An 18,301-nucleotide genomic window follows, 5' to 3' on the forward strand; every position below is an offset into this window, starting at 1 on the left:
TTCTTTTTTGCATGTTATCGTGATCAACAATAAAGGATACCTTTAATGTTCTGAGATGAAAACTTCCTTTTGCAACTGATATTGCTCTTATCGCGTGTACATAGAAAAATCCTACAACGCTCTGCATTTCTGATAGAGTAATACACACGATCACATCAAATCAAGTATTTATCCAGAACTTAGTGCCTTAGCACTAACGTTCTCCCCTCTCATTATACCCAGACCGGAAGGGAAAACCTATTCCTACGTAAATTAGGGCCTAGGAAGAATGCCTCAACAAGGGTTTGCACACAATTAAGCAGGCTCAGTGGGTCAATTTCTCAGGCTACAACGCTTGACAGTATCTCGGAGGCACAAAGAGACAGCTGAGGGTTCACTACTGGAAATGACACTTTCCCTCACATTTGCACAAGTACCCGCGGTAACTACCCTAAATTTTCCCGTGTGACAAACATACATAAGGGGAGAAGGAGGCGGTACTATTTAAAAACTGGGTAATTCCTTATTAGTGCAGATAAAAGACGGTCTTCGAGAGGAAAAGGTCTATCAAGCAGAAAAGGGGAGAAAAAAAAAGACATGACAGCATTCTTAAACAGAAAAAGTTACAGCTCTTTACAGGAGTCAGCCTTAGGACTTCATTCCTTGGTTTTGTGTTTAGTCACTCCAGTTAAAAGGATCCCCCGCCTTCCTAGAAAATCATCCCCAATAAAGAAGCCCTGAGGATCGGCCACCGTAAGACAGAGGAGGAAATGTCCTCAATTCACCAGCGACACCTGCCCAGGTCCCCCTCCTTCCCGTTGTCCCCGACACTTCTCAGTCCCCGGACTCCTCTCGAGACTGCCCGCCACCCCCGGCTCTAGCTCTCTGCGCTCTCAGCCTCGACTCCCTCTGGGAACTCCCGATCCTGCTCCCTCCGCACCCCGGCCCCCACCAAAGCGGCCGTCGCCCGGGCGGTCCCCCGGGCCCAGACCCCTCGCGCTTGTACGCAAACGATTCTTATGGGCCCGGCCGGCGGCGCGGGGAGGCTCTTCGGGGCAGCCTTTCCCCGACTGCATCCCGCAGGCTCCGAGGACTCCCCGCCCCTGGAAACCGCGGAGAAACTAGGCCACGAACGCCAGCCGCAGCCACTCTCCGCCTCCTCGGCGACCCCCCGCGGGCCAGACACTTGGAACTCGGCCCTCCCGGCTCTACCTGTCCGGCGCCCTCCCAGCCTTGGAGCGCAGGCCCCGCAAGGGCACCGCGCAGGCTTCCTCCGCCAAAGGCCCCGCGCCGCAGCCTCACCTGCTGCCTGCTCCTCTGTCAGCGCCACCCCGACACGGCTTCTTCCTGGGGCATGAAAGCACCGGATTCCCGGCCTGGGTGCGCTCGGCAGGGCAGGGCGGGGGACTAGCTCCAGCGGCCGCCGTCGCCTCAGTCCGGTCTGCGCCTGCGCCGCCTCGCGGGCAGGGTCTCCGAGGGGCGCCGCCTACACCCAGGGGCAGTGGCCGAAGCGTTGGCCCGCGCCGGTGCCTCCGCGCTATGAGCCGTCGGACAGTGCGGGCGGCGGGTCGCCTAGGAGCTGCCCGCCGCACTGGAGTCCCAAGACCTGACCGCCATGTTTCTGTTCCCTTTTTCTCCCCCGCCTTCCGCCCCTTTCCACAAAACAGCACTTTCCTTTCCCCCTCCCTCTCCCTTTCCTCCTGCGGGGGCGGGTGGAAAAGGGCGGCGGGGGGGGAGAAGGCGCGGAGAGGAGGGGGCGGGGCGGCGCTCAGGCCCCGCCCCCGGGGAGGGCCGAGGCCCTTTGGCCACCGCTCCCCTCCTCCCCCGACCCCTGTGCGACCCCCGCGGTGCATGGGGTCTGAGCCCTGCGGGCCTCTGATCCCCTCCTCCGCGTTCGCGCGGCCGAACCTGCAGAAACAGAGCTAGGGAGAAAGCGCGCTGGAGGCCGCTGTGCACCCCTTCCTGCAGGGCTCAGACTCGCCCTGTGATGTGGGTTTATTGCCTTGGCCTGAGGCAGGTGGCGGCTGCTTCTCTCGGAGTTTTCAAAGACAGGAAAAGTGATGCCGAGTGGCTGAAGGTCACGGAGGACAGTGCCGGGAGGTACGTGAAGATTCCTTCCCAGGGTGGGATCTGGAATTCCCACGCATGAGTAGGGGGCTCTGGGACCCCAGAGAGACCCGCGCGCTGGCGCTTCCCGAAACCCCTTGGCTCCGGTGAACCCCGTGAATCCCTGGCCGCGCTCGGTGTTGCTCCTTCGGCCCAGATTTGGGGATGGGAATTCCTAATGGAGAAATCGCTCATTTGTATTGTCAGTACCCTCACGCCTCCTAAGTGTAGCCTCATTATCGACACAGACGCCTGCAGAGTCGTTTCTCTATAATGCAAATTTTGCAGGATATTTTTGAACAACGTTTTTAAGTTATCAAAGTAAATGAAAAAAATTACTAGTTATTTAGGAAGAAGGAAATGGTTTGAAGTAGAGATAACTTTTTTACTGGGGGGGGCGGGAAGGCAAATGACTTGAGATTCCATGGCAGGTCAAAATCAGAACTGGTAAGATTTCTGCATATCTGGTGAGTATCCACATAAATAATGATCATTTTCCTGAGAATTACACTCTGCTTATTTAATCTGTATTTTTGCATAAAAATGTGAGATTATACCTGGATCATAAATGCACTGCTATCCATTAATTTCTGAAGTTTATTGCATATCCATGGATAATTTGAGTTTTATATTCAATAGCAGAAACTATTTTTCTAACCATGTAAGCTGTCAGAATTGATTTCAGAAAAAATGCGCAGCAATAAAAGTAAGGCTTATTTAATAACAGTTTGGAGCCAATTTGGGCCCCCTGGAAACTGTCTTAAACATTGACAATCCGAAGAGCAAAAGTTTAAGAAAGGATCTAATACTTCAAAATTTAGTTCGTGGGCCGAACGCGGTGGCTCACGTCTGTAATCCCAGCACTTTGGGAGGCTGAGGCGGGCGGATCACCTGAGGTCGAGAGTTCCAGACCAGACCAGCCTGACCAACATGAAGAAACCCCGTCTCCACTAAAAATATAAAATTAGCCGGGCGTGGTGGTGCATGCCTGTAATCCCAGCTACTCGGGAGGCAAAGGCAGGAGAATGGCTTGAACCTGGGAGGCGGAGGTTGCAGAGAGCCGAGATCGCGCCGTTGCACTCCAGCCTGGGCAACAAGAGCAAAACTCTGCCTCAAAAAAAAAAAGAAACAAAGAAAATTTAGCTTGTGGGCTTCTTTTCCTTCCTTCCCAAAGTCTAAATTAACAGTTTTAAAGCAATATAAACAAGGTTTCTTTTTTTTATTTACATATATATTTTTTTAATTTTTCCTCATCCCAACTAGAAAAAGAAAGACAAGATTTCTTCGCCCCCCGCCTTTTTTTTGGACACAGGGTCCCCCTCTGTCACCCAGGCTGGAGTGCAGTGGCATGAACAGGGTTCACTGCAGCCTTGACTTCCTCCCACCTCAGCCTCCCGAGTAGCTGAGACGGTAGGCCCGTGCCAACCGCCCACTCACACCCCACTAATTTTTTTGGGGGATAGGGGAAGATATAAAGTCTCACTATATTGCCCAGGCTAGTCTTGAACACCTGAACTCAAGCAATCCTCTTATCTCAGCCTCCCAAAACTCTGGGATTACAGACATGAGGCACCGCACCCAAACAAGACAAGATTTCTTAATGGGTACATTCATTTCATTAGCTCTCAGGGATTCAGAGTTGTTTTTTTTTTCTCTCTCTCTTTTTTTATGGCATCCACAGAAATGAAAAATGGATGAAGCCAGTATCTCTCTTCCACTTGACTTGATTTTTCTCACTTTGCAATGGAAGGCTTAGGATTTTCTTTAATTTTTCTCACTATCTTAATCGTCCTATAGATTTACCATAGATTTTTCACTGCCATTTTCCACCAAAAATTTCATAGAATGAACTTGAATGTTTTGGGACTAATTTTTCATCTGAGTTAACTGTTCTCAGATCTGGAAGTTCTTGATTCAGCAACCTTCCCAACTGCATGCTTAGGGGCCCAGAACTAAGTTCATTTTAAATTATATATATTTATATATATATATATATATATATATATTTTTTTTTTTTTTTTTTTTTTTTTGAGACAGAGGCTTGCTCTATTGCCCAGGCTGGAGTGCAATGGCGTTGTCTTGGCTCACTGCAACCTCCACCTCCCAGGCTCAAGCACTTCTCCTGCCTCAGTCTTCCAAGTAGCTGGGACTACAGGCGTGCGCCACCACGCCCTGCTAATTTTTTGTATTTTTTTTTTTTTTTTTTTGGTAGAGACAGTGTTTTGCCACGTTGCCCAGGCTGGTCTCAAACTCCTGAGCTCAAGCAATCCGCCCGCTTCCCGGCCACCCAAAGTGCTAGGATTCCAGGTGTGAGCCACCACACCCGGCCTCATTTTAAATTTTAATATAAAGGCTGGGCGCCATGGTTCATGCCTGTAATCCCAGCACTTTGGGAGGCTGAGGTGGGTGGATCACCGGAGGTCGGGAATTTGAGACCAGCCTGACCAATATGGTGAAACCCCGTCTCTATTTAAAAATACAAAAATTAGCCAGATGTGGTGGTGGGTGCCTGTAATCTCAGCTACTAGGGAGGCTGAGACAGGAGAATCTCTTGAACCCAGAAGGCAGAGATTGCAGTGAGCCAAGATCTCACCACTGCACTCCAGCCTGATGGACAGAGCAAGACCCTGTTTCCAAAAAAAAAAAATTAACATAATATTTGACTGTATAAAAAGTAGGAGAATTGGAGAGCCCAATATCAACATAATTGTTATAATCATTATAGTGTCACAGTTTTAGTTGAGCCTCATAGATAGAAGAATGCATAGGAAAAAATCAGCCCATTGAAGAGGGGAACACAGACATTCTAGCAGAAAGCTCCTTCTTGCTGCCTTCTGACTGGGCATGGTCACTGCAGATTTCCGTGGAACTGTGACACAAAGGAGTGGAATGAAAATGTTGAAAATTTCCTTAAGATATTTTTGGGGCCGGGCGCGGTGGCTCACACCTCTAATCCCAGCACTTTGGGAGGCTGAGGCGGGCAGATCACCTTAGGTCAGGAGTTTGAGACCATCCTGGACAACATGACGAAACGCCATCTCTACTAAAAATACAAAAATTAGCCGGGTGTGGTGGTGTGCGCTTGTAATCCCAGCTACTCAGGAAGCTGAGGCAGAAGAATCACTTGAACCCGGTAGGCAGAGGTTGCAGTGAGCCGAGATCGCACCACTGCACTCTGGCCTGGGCGACAGAGCGGGACTCCGTCTCAAAAAAAAAAAAAAATGGGATTACAGGCACGCGCCACAACACCTGGCTAATTTTTGTAATATTTAGTAGAGACACAGTTTTACCATGTTGTTCAGGCTGGTCTTGAACTCCTGACCTCGTGATCTGCCCACGTCTGCCTCCCAAAGTGCTGGGATTACAGGCATGAGCCACCACACCCAGCCCCGCTTCAAAAACTCTAATCATTGCCCTGTGAGGGCAGGAGTAATATATGTCACAGGTGTGTATTTATACGTTTTTATTCTGGATGCCTAGGATCTAGCAGAGTAACTCATTTATATTATAATAGTCTCTCAAAAACTAATTGATGGGCCAGGTGTGGTGTCTCAAGCTTGTAATCCCAGCACTTCGGGAAGCCAAGGTGAGCAAATCGCTTGAGCTCAGGAGTTCAAGACCAGCCTGAGCAACATGGCGAATCCCCATTTCTACCAAAAATACAAAAAATTAGCGGGGTGTGGTAGTGCATGCCGGTAGTCCCAGCTACTCAGAAGGCTGAGGTGGGAGGATCACTTGAGCCCGGGAGGCAGAGGTTGCAGTGAGCCAAGATGGTGCCACTGCACTCCAGTCTGGGTGACAGCTAGACCCTGTCTCAAAAAAAAAAAGTTAAAAATAATAATAATTGATGAAGGCCTGGCATAAATCAGTCTATGCTCCCCTCACTTTCTTTCACTCTGTCCTTGGGTAAGTTACTTAACTTTTCCTCATCTGTAAAGTAACTAGAATGACATTCACAAAGAAGATCATTTATTAATTTACAATAGGCTATAAATATTAAATACATCAGTTCGGGAATCAATAATCAGCACATGTGATAGGCAGCCTCTCAGTATGGTTTACAACAATTCCTGCCTCCTGCTATTTATACCCTTGTGTAATCCCCTCCTATTGAGTGTGGGGTGGACTTACTGACTGGTTTCTAATACACTGAGTACTTCAAAACTGATAGGATATCTAACAGGATGAAATGATAAAAGACTGTGGCTTCAGTCTTGAATTCTCTGTCTCATCCTCTTGGATTGCTTGCTCTTGGGGAAACTAGGTACCATGCCATCAGGTTTCCTTGTGATTTTGATTAGAAGTGGATCCTCCCCAAACTGAGCCTTGAGATGACCACGGCCTCAGCCAACATCTTGATTGCAGCGTCCTGAGAGACCCTGATCCAGATCACCCAGCTAAGCCACTCCCGGATTCTTTACTCATAGAAGCTGTGAGGTAATAAATGTTTCTTCTTTCCAGCTGCAAAATTTGGAGATAATTTGTTAACACGACAACACATAACTAATACAACAGTATGGGGAAGGTAACAAGTGCTCTTCTTTTGGTGAGTATGATTGGATTCTTTTGGTAGCTCTTCTTTTGGTGAGTATGATTGGATTCATTCAGCATATGACTTGGCATCCTGTAATGCTGATCCAAGCTTACTTTAATACCATAATGATAAGTGTTTACAATTGCAGTAAGAAAAAGTAGGAAAAGTGGAAAGACTTTTTTTTGTTTTTTGTTTTTGAGACGGAGTCTTGCTCTGTCGCCCAGGCTACAGTGCAGTGGTGCGATCTCGGCTCACTGCAACCTCCGCCTCCCGGGTTCACGCCATTCTCCTGCCTCAGCCTCCCGAGTAGCTGAGACTACAGGCACCTGCCGCCACGCCCAGCTAATTTTTTGTATTTTTAGTAGAGACGGGGTTTCACCATGTTAGCCAGGATGGTCTCGATCTCCGAACCTCGTGATCCACCCGCCTCAGCCTCCCAAAGTGCTGGGATTACAGGCGTGAGCCACTGCGCCCAGCCAGAAACACTGACTTTATCTCATCTGTTATTTATAAACCACCTTTGATGAAAGAGAAATTTGTTAAGAGTGTGTTTCATATGTTGTCTAGGATTTGCTTCTAAATAATCCATGGGGGATGGGGAGGAGTGTGGGAAAGAGAAGGGAGTAGGTAGGGGGTAGGTAAAAAAGATTAGACACATGTGGAAGTTGGGTGATTGGTACTTCAGAGTTCCTTTCCTTTTTATGGCTTTTTAAATTTTTCTGTAATAAAAAAAGTTTTCTTTTTTAAGTATTTTATGGAATCAGAAGTTTGGAGCTGAACTCCAATCTTTAGAGATCATCTATTCTAATTAACTGATTTCATAAGATGAGGAAATTAAGGCCCAGCCAAATTTACTGACTTATCCAGAGTCTCTCAGTCTCATTTTTGGTGATTTCATATTTAGATATTGAGGAGAAATTACTCACTTCAAAGTTCTTTTGATTGATTGATTGATTGATTGCCAGCCTCAGAAGTCACATAGCTCACCAAACAGTAACTTGTTCGAGTTTTCCTAGGAGAGCCTTCACGGCATAAAAATTCAAGCCTGGTCTCCACTTTGCGATATGTAATCTGCATGTAGTAGACTGGTGAGTTATTTGGCTCCGGTCCCCCAATTCATTAATTTTAGAAAACATAGTATTTGAAGGCCCAGTGCTTCACACCTGCAGGCACTCTTAGCCACTGTTTTAGATGTTTAAGTAAAGTAACATCAACAAACACTAAATCTGTTTTATTAAACACTAAATCTCCTATTTAAATGACCCAGAATAGGCCGGGCGCGGTGGCTTACGCTTGTAATCCCAGCACTTTGGGAGGCCGAGGCGGGTGGATCACGAGGTCAGGAGATCGAGACCACGGTGAAACCCCATCTCTACTAAAAATACAAAAAATTAGCCGGGCGTGGTGGCGGGCGCCTGTAGTCCCAGCTACTCGGAGAGGCTGAGGCAGGAGAATGGCGTGAACCCGGGAGGCGGAGCTTGCAGTGAGCCGAGATTGCGCCACTGCACTCCAGCCTGGGTGCCCGGGTGACACAGCAAGACTCCGTCTCAAAAAAAAAAAAAAAAAAAAAAAAAAAAAAAAAAAAAAATGACCCAGAATATCACGCCTGTAATCCCAGCACTTTGGGAGGCCGAGGCGGGCGGATCACGAGGTGAGGAGATTGAGACCATCCTGGCTAACATGGTGAAACCACATCTCTACTAAAAAAATACAAAAAATTAGCCAGGCACGGTGGCGGGTGCCTGTAGTCCCAGCTACTCGGGAGGCTGAGGCAGGAGAATGGCGTGAACCCGGGAGGCGGAGCTTGCAGTGAGCCGAGATAGCGCCACTGCACTCCAGCCTGGGCAAAAGAGCGAGATTCTGTCTCAAAAAAAATTAAAAAATAAAAATAAATAAATGACCCAGAATATCCCACCCTTCGCAAGGAGTGTTAGCACACTCTTCTCTTTGTGCTCCCCTCCCATGTCTTACCTTGCTAGGACTCTGTCTCAGCATTATCAAAGTGACCTAGAGTCTCTTTGTACTGAGCACATTCTTTATCTAGCTTTCTTTTCTAGGCCTACAGGCCAAACATGGCTGGGCAAGGAGTGGGAAAGACTGTCATGAGGCTTCTCATCTTGAGTGGGAGGAGAAGTAAGTGATCCTGAGAACAGTATCTTAATAGGTCATAAAGAAGAGCAGGCATTAGCAGAGGGAGGAAAACAGAGAAAGGAGTAATGGGCAGGAAGATGGTCTATATGAGTATCTGAGACATAAGACCTGCTGCCCATAACTGGCTTTTTTCTTCTTTCTTTCTTTTTTTTTTTTTTTTTTTTTTTTTGAGATGGAGTTTTGCTCTTGTTGTCCAAACTGGAGTGCAATGGTGCGATCTCGGCTCACTGCAACCTCCGCCTCCAGGTTCAAGTGATTCTTGTGCCTCAGCCTCCAGAGTAGCTGGGATTACAAGGGTACGCCACCACGCCTAGCTAATTTTTTGCATTTTTAGTAGAAATGGGGTTTTACCATGTTAGCCAGGCTCATCTCGAACTCCTGACCTCAGGTGATCCGCCTACCTCGGCCTCCCAAAGTGCTGGGATTACAGGCATGAGCCACTGTGCCTGGCCCATAGCTGGCTTTTATGGGCTCCCTAAAGTATTTTCTGTGGATGGAACAGTCCTCTGCCTTCAGTCTTTCCCCACTATTGGGTATTAGTGTCTGTGCTGACTTGACTACTACTTTAGCATTTACCTCCAAATACGGCCAATTTCCCTAAGTGGCACTTGTCCACATCCGTCTACAATAGTTAGCCATGTTCCCGTTTCCCACCTTAGAGGACCGTTGTCTGTACTGAGTGAGCTTGATTCTTACCTGCTTCCCCGAACCCCTTTTTCTGGGCCTCAGTTCTGATATTCCTCACATCATAGCAAATTGTCCTGACTGTAGATCCAGAAATATATGTGTTATTTCAAAGATTACACCTGGTGAAGTAGCTTCCACCTGTAATCCCAACACATTAGGAGGTTGCAGCAGGAGGATTGGTTGAGCTCGGGAGTTCAAGACCAGCCTAGGCAACATAGCGAGACCTTGTCTCTACTTAAAAAAAAACAATCCAAAAGAAATTAGCCATTTGTAGTGATGCATGCCTGCAGTCCCAGCTACCCGGGAGGCTGAGGCAGTAGGATCGCTTGAGTCTAAGAGGTCATGGCTGCAGTAAGCCGAGATCTTGCCACCGCACTCAAGCCTGGGTGACAGAGCAAGATTTTGTCTCAAAAACAAACAAACAAAAAAAGATTAAATTTTAAAAATACTAGCGTTCGTTTTGGCCGGGCATAGTGGCTCACGCCTGTAATCCCAGCACTTTGGGATGCCAAGACAGATGGATCACGAGGTCTAGAGATTGAGACCATCCTGGCCAACATGGTGAAACCCTGCCTCTACTAAAAATACAAAAATTATCCACACGTGGTGGCACGCACCTGTAGTCCCAGCTACTCAGGAGGCTGAGGCAGGAGATTTGCTTGAATCTGCGAGGTGGAGGTTGCAGTGAGCCGAGATTGCACCACTGCACTCCAGCCTGGCAATAAAGCGAGACTCTTGTCTCAAAAAAAAAAAAACTATATTATAGAAAACAAAGCAATAATACATAAACAAAAATAGTAGTACAGTAAACTTTTCTGTATCCAACACCCAGCTTCAACAATTATGTTATTCTTCTTTTTTTTTTTTTTTTTTTCCTGAGACAGAGTCTCGCTCTGTCACCCAGGCTGTAGTACAGTGGGGCTGTCTTAGCTCACTGCAACCTCCACTTCCCAGGCTCAAGCAATTCTGCTTCAGCCTCCTGAGTAGCTCAGATTACAGGTGCCCACCACCACACCCAGCTAATTTTTGTATTTTTAGTAGAGATGGGCTTTCACCATGTTGGCCAGGCTGGTCTCGAACTCCTGACCTCAACTGATCCGCCCGCCTCAGCCTCCCAGAGTGCTGGGATTACAGGCATGAGCCACCGTGCCTGGCTAACTCATGTTAATCTTGTGTCATGTATATTTCCACCAACTCCTGACCCCCCCTAAGTATTTTGAAAGAAATAATATTATTTCATTTTTAAATATTTCAGTGTATAACTCTAAAATATGAAAACGTTTTATTTGTTTTTGTTTTTGTTTTTTTGAGACAGAGTCTCACTCTGTCGCCCAGGCTGGAGTGCAGTGGCACAATCTCGGCTCACTGCAATCTCTGCCTCCCAGGTTCAAGCGATTCTTCTGCCTCAGCCTCCAGAGTAGCTGGGTCTACAGGTGTGCACCACCACTCCTGTCCAATTTTTGTATTTTTAGTAGAGACGGGGTTTCACCACGTTGGCCAGGCTGGTCTTGAACTCCTGATCTCAAAGCATCCACCCACGTCAGCCTCCCAAAATGCTGGGATTACAGGCGTGAGCCACTGGCCTATTTGTTTATTTATTTATTTTAGAGATAGAGTTTTGGTCTGTTGTCCAGGCTGGAATGCAGCAGAGCAGTCATAGCTCATTTCATCCTTCAACTCCTGGGCTCAAACAATCCTAGCACCTCAGCTTCCCACGTAGCTGGGACTACACATATGACCCACCACACCAGCTAAGATAAAGACCATTTTTTTTATTGTTATTATTTTGAGACAGTCTCACTTTGTCACCCAGGCTGAGTGCAGTGGCACAATCACAGTTCACTGCAGCCTTGACCTCCTGGGCTCAAGCTACCTTCCCACCCCAGCCTCACTAGCAACTAGGACAACAGGCATGCACCACCGCATCTGGCAATTTTTGTATTTTTTGTAGATACAGGGTTTTACCATGTTGCCCAGGCTGGTCTGGAACCCCTGGGCTCAAGCAATCCTCCCACCTTGGCCTCCTAAAGTGCTGGGATTATAGATGTGACCCCACACCCAGCCTGGTTCTGCTTTTCATTGGACAAATATTTATTGAGCATTTACTGTGTGTCAGGCATAGGAGCAGGAGGTGGATATACAGTGGATCCATACTATTCATGGATTCCATACTTGTGAATTTACCTACTTTCTAAAATTTATTTGTAAGCTAAAAATCAATACATATGGCATTTTCATTCATTCATGGGCATGTACAAAGAAGCAAAAAATTTGAGTCATTCAGCCGGGTGTGGTGGCTTATTATGCATGTAATCCCAGCACTTCGGGAGGCCAAGGCGGGCAGATCACCAGGTCAGGAGATTGAGACCTTACTGGCTAACACAGTGAAACCCCGTCTCTACTAAAAATACAAAAAATTAGCCAGGCGTGGTGGCGGGTGCCTGTAGTCCCAGCTACTTGTGAGGCTGAGGCAGGAGAATGGCGTGAACCCAGGAGGCGGAGGTTGCAGTGAGCTGAGATCACACCACTGCACTCCAGCCTGGGTGACAGAGCGAGACTCTGTCTCAAAAAAAAAAAAAAAAATTTTTGAGTCACTCAACATTTACATTCCCAGCTGATGTTAAACAAGGCAACACTCTGCCTTCTTATTTAAGCTCTCATACTGTAAACAAGTGGTCCTTTTCACAGTCTACTTAGTGCCGTATTTTTTGCATTTGTGCTTTTTGTTGGTAATTTCGCTGTTTAAAATGGCCGCAAAGTGTAGCGCCGAAGTGCTGGTTACTATTCCTAGGCACAGGAAGGTTGCGATGTACTGTGTGGAGAGAAGATGGATTAGATAAGCTGTGCTCAGGCACGAGTTATAGTGCCTTTGGCGGTGAGTCTGAAGTTAATGAATCAACAATGTATATTAAATTAGATGTCTTTTTCTTTTCCTTTTTTTTTTTTTTTTTTTTGAGATGGAGTCATGTTCTGTTGCCCAGTCTAGAGTGCAGTGGCACGATCTCGGCTCACTGCAACCTCCGCCTCCCGGGTTCAAGCAGTTCTCTGCCTCAGCCTCCCGAGCAGCTGGGATTACAGGCACCCACCACCACGCCTGGCTAATTTTGTTATTTTTAGTAGAGACGGGGTTTCATCATCTTGGCCGTGCTGGTCTCAAACTCCTGACCCTGTGATCCACCCGCCTTAGCCCCGCAAAGTGCTGGGATTATAGGCGGGAGCCACTGCACCCGGCTGATGTCTTTTTCTTTTGTTTTGAGACAGGGTCTCTGTCTGTCACTCAGGCTAGAGTGTAGTGGCACAATCACAGCTACTCGGGTGGCTGAGGCATGAGAATTTCTTGAACCTAGCAGGCAGAGATTGCAGTGGGCTGAGATCGCATTACTGCAGTTCAACCTGGGTGACAGAATGAGACTCTGTCTCAAAAAAAACATGGCAGGGAATTAAGGTTGCAAATGGATTAAAGTTGCTAATCAGACAACTTCAAGAGATCATCCTGGATTATCCAGATGGCCCCAATATAAACAGAAGAGGACTTTAAAAGTGGAAGAGGGAGGCAGAAGAGTCAGCGGGAGATTGACAGTGGAAGAATGGTCAGAGAGATGCAGTGTTGCTGGCTCTGAGGGTGGGAGGAGGTCATGATGCAAGGAATATAGGCATCCTCTAGAAGCTGGAAAGGGCAAGGAAATGGATTCTTCCCCAGAGTCTCCAGAAAGGAACACAGCCCTGCTGACACCTTGATTTTAGCCCAGTGATACCTGTGTCAGCCTTCTCTCTTACTGAACTATAAAAAAATAAATTCATGTTTAAGCCATTAGGCTTTTGGTAATTTGTTACAGCAGCAAAAGGAAACTAATACAAACCACAATGTTATTTTAAACTAAGTAGGTTTACCTGATCTACCTTGCAGAATGCCATGGCAGATTGTGTTTACAACCATGCTGGACACACTAGGAGTAAAAATCGTAAGATATGCTCATCTCTAAGTTTAAAGAACTTAAATAGCAATTAGAGAAACAAAGTTTAAGGAGCATAAAACAGTTACTGGTTGTGTGGTACTGACTGTGAATGCAGTAAAGGAAGTAAGAAAAAGTAAAGGCTACAGCAGTGTTTCTCAGACTTCATTGCACATAAGGGTCATTTAGGGATCTTTTAAAAAGTCTGAAGCAACGTGTCATACCAATTAAATCACAATTTATTGGGTTGGGACACAAACATCGGTATTTATTAAAGCTCGCAAGTGATTCCAATGGGCAGATAAGTTTGAGAGCCACTGAGCTAGAGTCCTCTGAGAAGGCATCAAGGAATGGGATTTGGACTGGTTCTTGAAGCATAGGTGGAATTTGATTAGCTGGAGAGAAGGTGGAAATTTTGATGAAAATATTCCTAATAATAATTACAGCAAATTGCCATTTCCATTTTGATCAGAACAAATGGTTTGTAAAAGTTACTTGATAAAAGGAATAAAGTGTCATTATTCAAATAAATAAAATATTGTTCAATACAGCCAAATTTCTAAGATTTAACAAACAAATACATTAAAAAATATTCACAACTGAGCTCAGTAGCAGTGGCTCATACCCTAATCCCAGCACTTTGGGAGGCTGAGTCAGAAGGATTTACTTGAGCCCAGGAGTTTGAGGTTACAGTGAGCTATGATGGCACCACCACACTCCAGCCTGGGCAACAGAGCAAGACCTGTCTCAAAAAAAAATTAAAAAAAAATAAAAAAAAGAAGAGACTGCATTTCCCAAAAATGGCTAGTTTTTTTGTTTTAATTTTGCTGGGCACAGTGACCCACACCTGTAATCCCAGCAATTTGGGAGGCAGAGGCAGGCAGATTGCTTGAGCTCAGGAATTCAAGACCAGCCTGGACAACATGGCAAAACCCCATCTCTACAAAAAATACAAAAATTAGCTGGGCATGCTGGCATACTCCTGTAGTCCCAACTACCCAAGAGGCTGAGCTGGGAGGATAGCTTGAGCCCTGAAGGTAGAGATTGCACCACTGCACTCCAGCCTGAGTGACAGAGCCAGACCTCGTCTCAAAAAACAAAAAAAAGTTTGTAACATTATAAACTGAAGAGCCTAGGCCAGGCGTGGTGGCTCACGCCTGTAATCCTAACACTTTGGGAGGCCAAGGCGGGCGGATTGCCTGAGCTCAGGAGGTTGAGGCCAGCCTGGGCAACATGGCAAAACCCCATCTCTACTAAAAAATACAAAAAATTAGGTGGGTATGGTGGTGCACACCTGTAGTCCCAGGTACTCGGGAAGCTGAGGTGGGAGGATTGCTTAAACTGGGAGGCAGAGGTTGCAGTGTGTCAAGATTGCGCCACTGCACTCCAGCCTGGGTGACAGAGTGAGACTGTGTCTCAAATAAATAAATAGCCTATTGATTGAGAGCCATGTGTAACCTGTATCACTGATCATTTTGAGATTTCTGTTTAAATAGTTATGTATAAAGTTGATTTGAGGAAAAATAATATGTTAATAGTTATTTCATAGATATGCGGGAAATTCTTAGGCTTCCTATAACTAAACTATTGCAATTCTTTGTTGGAAAGGGAGTCCTTCCTAGAATAAGTTCTTGATTTTAAATTATTTTCCTATAACATTGTGCCTTAAGAGCATTACAAGGTTGGAAGAAGCAGGGAATAGCACTCAATAATAAAACAGAATAATCAGTTTCTCAAGGACTCTTTGCCCTGCTCGTAGCAGCCCTCTTCAAACACATTTCTTACTAACATGGTTTTAACTATAATGGAGATGGCTCGCTTTGGCAGCACATATACTAACTGTAATGGAGATAAATTTGGACTTAAGATAAAAATTTTCCCTACCAAGTGTCTTATTAAAGTTTGTCACTTTCTCCTTTATATGAAAGTGCCAAGTTTTAGACTATGTGCTAAAATTCAGCCACCTTGCTTTCTGTGAGATTAATTTTCCTGCCTGGCAAGGTGGCATTTAGCAAAACTGGCAATATACATTTTTCATAAATATCTTTATTTTTCCAAATAGTGGCAGTTATAATGGTTTAACCCTGTAACAGACACTTCAGACAATATGGACTAACAGATGTGAGTTCATATTCTGGCTCTGCAATTTACCAGCTTGGACTTGGACAAGTTTGCCTAACCTCTCAGGTTAAGTACTTAGCTTGCGGTATTGTTGAAAGATTAAATGAAAACCAGACAAAATTCATTTGGCATTTTCATTATCACCTCACTGCCATTTCTCTCCATCCTAACACTGGCTTCCATCTCTTCCTGCCAGCGTTGCTGCCATCTCAATTAGATATTCTACTTCACAGTTCAAACTTCCTCAGCAACCTGACCGTTCCTCCTTCTCGACAGACTCCTTTCCAATTGAGATCTTGGGATTAAGGGCTGGAATATGGTTGACATATAGAAAGGTACAAAATGCTTATCAGCTGTCTCCACCACTGCCCTCAAAGCAGAATCAAAAAGGACACTTATAAGTGGCGTCTTTCAGCTGACAGTAATGAATACAAGATAAGTGGAACAAACCATTTTTAGTCCAGGCTTCATTAGACAGTACTAACCTTGGAGCACAACAAAGCTACAGCAGCAAGAATAAGGTAGCAGCTTGTAACACTCAGTGTAATGAATTAGGAGTAAAACTGCCTGTATTTAAATCCCAGCTCCACCATTTGCTGTGTAATCTCTCTAAGCTTTGGTCTTTGCATCTGTGAAATGCAAATAATAATAGTACTAATAGTAACTGGTGTATTTTACTGTTATTGTAAGGCTTATTTTTTTGAGATGGAGTTTTACTCTTGTTGCCCTGGCTGGAGTGCAATGGCATGATCTCGGTTCGCTGCAACCTCTGCCTCCCAGGTTCAAGTGGTTCTCCTCCCTCAGCCTCCCGAGTAGCTGGGACTATAGGCAAGCACCACCACACCTGGCTAATTTTTGTATTTTTAGAAGAGGCGGGGTTTCACCGTGTTGGCCAGGCTAGTCTGGAACTCCTGACCTTAGGTAATACGCCTGCCTCGGCCTCCCAGACTGCGGGGATTACAGGCATGAGCCACCATGCCTGGCCTGTAAGGCTTATTAGAGGGTTTTTTTTGTTTTGTTTTGTTTTGCTTTTATGAGAGAGAGTCTCACTCTGTCGCCCAGGCTGGAGTGCAGTGGCACAATCTCAGTTCACTGCAACCTCCTCCTCCCGGGTTCAAGCGATTCTCCTGCCTCAGCCTCCATAGTAGCTGGGGTTACAGGCATATGCCACCACGCTCGGCTAATTCTTGTGTTTTTAGTAGAGAGGCGGTTTCTCCATGCTGGCCAGGCTGGTCTCGAACTCCTTACCTCAAATGATCCAACCGGCTCAGCCTCTCAAAGTGCTGGGGTTACAGGCATGTGCCACTACACCCGGCTAATTTTGTGTTTTTAGTAGAGATGGAGTTTCTCCATGTTGGTCAGGCTGGTCTCAAACTCCCGACCGCAGGTGATCTGCCCACCTCGGCCTCCCAAAGTGCTGGGATTACAGGCGTGAGCCTTAGAGTTTTTATAAGAATTAAATTAAATAGGCTGGGTGTGGCCTATTCTATTTTCAAATGTGACCTCTCTGAGAAGGTCACATTTGAAAAGAGACCGGAATGAAGTAGTCACAGAAGATACCTGGGAGAAGAGCATTCTGAGTAGAGGGATGGGAATGGCAAGGTAGTCATGTGACTAAAGTGCACTGAGCAACTAAGAAGGGCAGGCAATGATACCTTAAGCAGTGTACTAGAGGGGGAAGGTGCTCACCTGGAGGAGAGAGCGTTCCTAGATTTTTGGCATAGCATCCACACCATTCTATGCCTTAATCCAGAGAAACTGTTTCAGGTACCCTGGGAGAAAGAGATTATGGAAGAAAAGATGTAATAAACGGTAGAACCATATCAGTAGAGGAATCACTGGAGATGGAAAAAGCAGCTATGCATTCTAATCATATTACACATCTCAACACAAATGGGGAAGCTGTTTTCTTCATTTTAACATAGCAACAGGTAAAGACGGGACAACTACCACTATATGGTGGCAGGGGACATCAACCAACTGATCTAGAGCCGAGACAGGCCAGAAACTAGAGCAGAAAAAATCCCATGTTTCAAATTGGAGGAAAAGAAGGCTGTTTTTATTTAAAAATATGTGATACGATTTTGTAAGCCACGTTAAATAGAAGCAGCTACCTATGGCTGAGATGCCAGTGGTTTTACTGGTACGTTATGATAAAGAGTTTCATTAACTATTTATTGAGTGCCTATTAGCCAAACATTCCAGTGAGGTGCCAGAATAAAAAGAATTAACATTGTGTTAGGCACTGTAACTGTTCTGTTTTGATTTTCTGAGACAAGAGTCTCGCTCTGTTGCCCAGGCTGGAGTGCAGTGGCGCGATCTCAGTTCACTGCAACCTCCGCCTCCCAGGTTCAAGCAATTCTCCTGCCTCAGCCTCCCAAGTAGGGATTCCCTTTCCACCCTGTCTAAAAGAGCATGCACATTACTCTCTATCATTCAGCCTATTTTAAATTCTTCCCATACTCTGGTCACTGACATTATTTATTTATGTGTCTATTCCCTATCTCCCCTACTAACACTGTAAGTTCCATAAGGGCAGAAACTTTATTTTATTCACCATTCTATCCCTGTTACCTAAAGCAGTAGTAATATTCCATAACTATTTGTCAGTGAATCAGTCACATAAGTAAAAGGAGCTAGCAACAGTGGCCTGCACCAGTAGTCCCAACTACTACAGAAGCTGAGGCAGGAGGATTGCCTGAACCCAGGAGTTTAAGTCCAGCCTGGACAACATAGCAAAACCCCATCTCTAAATAAATAAATAAAATAA

The 18,301-nt window shown here is 45.8% G+C and overlaps 2 protein-coding genes and 1 pseudogene across 22 annotated transcripts in view; 2 read left to right on the plus strand and 1 right to left on the minus strand.

Annotated features, from left to right (window-relative positions):
- Nucleotides 1-1,618, minus strand: part of DENND4C (DENN domain containing 4C) — a 144,901-nt gene extending 143,283 nt beyond the window's left edge. For 7 of the 11 annotated variants that reach the window (XM_055294131.2, XM_055294128.2, XM_055294127.2 and 4 more), the window contains exon 1: nucleotides 1,282-1,618. The gene's annotated coding sequence lies outside the window, so the exon portion shown is untranslated. The remainder of the gene's footprint in view (nucleotides 1-1,281) is intronic. The other 4 variants (XM_055294133.2, XM_055294135.2, XM_055294130.2 and 1 more) reach the window with 2 other exon arrangements.
- A 121-nt stretch (nucleotides 1,619-1,739) lies between these two features.
- Nucleotides 1,740-18,301, plus strand: part of PLIN2 (perilipin 2) — a 115,994-nt gene continuing 99,432 nt past the window's right edge. Inside the window, exons 1-2 of one of the 11 annotated variants that reach the window (XM_063609092.1) lie at nucleotides 1,740-2,079; nucleotides 6,547-6,631. The gene's annotated coding sequence lies outside the window, so the exon portion shown is untranslated. Of the gene's footprint in view, nucleotides 2,080-6,546; nucleotides 6,632-8,681; nucleotides 8,753-18,301 lie in introns of those variants that run through there. The other 10 variants (XM_063609094.1, XM_063609093.1, XM_063609096.1 and 7 more) reach the window with 10 other exon arrangements.
- Nucleotides 1,995-18,301, plus strand: part of LOC129490364 (small ribosomal subunit protein eS6-like) — a 33,177-nt pseudogene continuing 16,870 nt past the window's right edge.

The sequence above is a fragment of the Symphalangus syndactylus genome, chromosome 9, assembly GCF_028878055.3.
Source record: "Symphalangus syndactylus isolate Jambi chromosome 9, NHGRI_mSymSyn1-v2.1_pri, whole genome shotgun sequence".
NCBI classification, from domain to species: Eukaryota; Metazoa; Chordata; class Mammalia; order Primates; family Hylobatidae; genus Symphalangus; species Symphalangus syndactylus.